At 65.2% G+C, this 1,758-nt stretch overlaps 1 protein-coding gene across 3 annotated transcripts in view; it reads right to left on the minus strand.

The window, feature by feature from the left end:
* Nucleotides 1-1,758, minus strand: part of CAMK2D (calcium/calmodulin-dependent protein kinase II delta) — a 156,461-nt gene that overhangs the window by 35,627 nt on the left and 119,076 nt on the right. The window lies entirely within an intron of this gene.

Here is a 1,758-nt window from a genome sequence, read left to right on the forward strand (position 1 = left end):
AGGCAGAAGGGCCCTGTGGGCAGAGGGAGGACGGGGGCGGGCTGGGCCAGGACCGGGGGAAAGGACGGGGTCCGTGCACTCGCCTCACAGCAGCACCTCCCACGTGAGGGAGAAGGAAGCACGAAAGCAGCTCTGCAGCCCGCTGTGCTTCACGGGGCAGCCGGGCGACGAGACAGAAGAAAATGCTCAGAACGGGCGCAGCGCCCGCCTGTGCGGGCCCCGCGGGGCTCTGGTTACCAGCGACTCTGACGTGAGGAGCAGAGCCTGCCTCCCACGCGGCATCAGGAAGGACAGCACCTGCACCTGGCCACGCGCCCGGGGCCAGGGACGAGGGGGCAGAAGAGGCCCGCGGGCCAGAGCGGGCTGCAGGGCGCGGGCACTGTCAAGGCCCGACTGGGGCTCAGAGCGCGCTGAGGCTTTAACAAAACCCACAGCCTGTCCAAATGCTTCCTCCAGCGGGTCTGCCATTCACAGACTGCATGGACCCCTGAGGCCGAGCGACTCGCCCGGCATCGGGCCCCAGCGCCACACGGCGTGAATGTACTTGAACGGTGACGCTAGGTGACGCTGAACGAGAGGAACTGAGCTCACCCCAAACGGGTGACCCGGGCCCGAGCTCCTGGTGCTCTTGCTGCCGCCGACGCAGGGGCAGCTGGGGAGCCGCGGGTTCCCTGCGACACACAGCGGGACACCCCGTCCCCGCGGGGCCTGGCCACGCGGAGCGGACAAGAGGACGAGGCCCCGAGAGTCCCACTGACACCGCAGGCCCTCTCCTGCTCCCGTTTCTGACAGTCATTTGACAGTGGTTCCAAGGGTCAAAGGCCAAATGGAAGATTGACCGAGAGCAGCTCCCTTGCTCTGCCGGCCTCCTGTACTTCAGGCTGACCAGCAGGTGCCAGAATCTGACATGGCAACTAGGTCTTTTGAGATAATCTGTCAAGAAGGAGCCCCAAAATGCAAGCATTTCTGCAGACAACAAACACGGTACCCAATCTGCACCAAGGCTCAGCCCCTCACTTACTCTCCCTGTGCCCATGGGCTCGCTGAAGCCCCCCCATCCTGCAAGGATCCTGTGGGCAGCCGACACCCACCAGCGGGCTCCCCTGCACCCAGGGACCTACCTCCCTACTGAGCCGACACCCACCAGCGGGCGCCACCTGCACCCAGGAACCTACGAACCTACTGAGCTGACACCCACCAGCGGACTCCACCTGCACCCAGGGACCTATATACCTACTGAGCCGACACCCACCAGCGGGCGCCACCTGCACCCAGGAACCTACGAACCTACTGAGCTGACACCCACCAGCGGACTCCACCTGCACCCAGGGACCTATATACCTACTGAGCCGACACCCACCAGCGGGCGCCACCTGCACCCAGGAACCTACGAACCTACTGAGCTGACACCCACCAGCGGACTCCACCTGCACCCAGGGACCTATATACCTACTGAGCCGACACCCACCAGCGGGCTCCCCTGCACCCAGGGACCTACCTCCCTACTGAGCCGACACCCACCAGCGGGCTCCCCTGCACCCAGGGACCTATCTCCCTACTGAGCCGACACCCACCAGCAGGCTCCCCTGCACCCAGGGACCCACCTACCTACTGAGCCGACACCCACCAGCGGGCTCCACCTGCACCCAGGAACCTACTAACCTACTGAGCTGACACCCACCAGCGGGCTCCACCTGCACCCAGGAACCTACTAACCTACTGAGCTGACACCCACCAGCGGGCTCCCCCCGCACCCGG

The sequence above is a fragment of the Myotis davidii genome, unplaced genomic scaffold (assembly GCF_000327345.1).
Source record: "Myotis davidii unplaced genomic scaffold, ASM32734v1 scaffold698, whole genome shotgun sequence".
In the NCBI taxonomy this organism is placed as follows: domain Eukaryota; kingdom Metazoa; phylum Chordata; class Mammalia; order Chiroptera; family Vespertilionidae; genus Myotis; species Myotis davidii.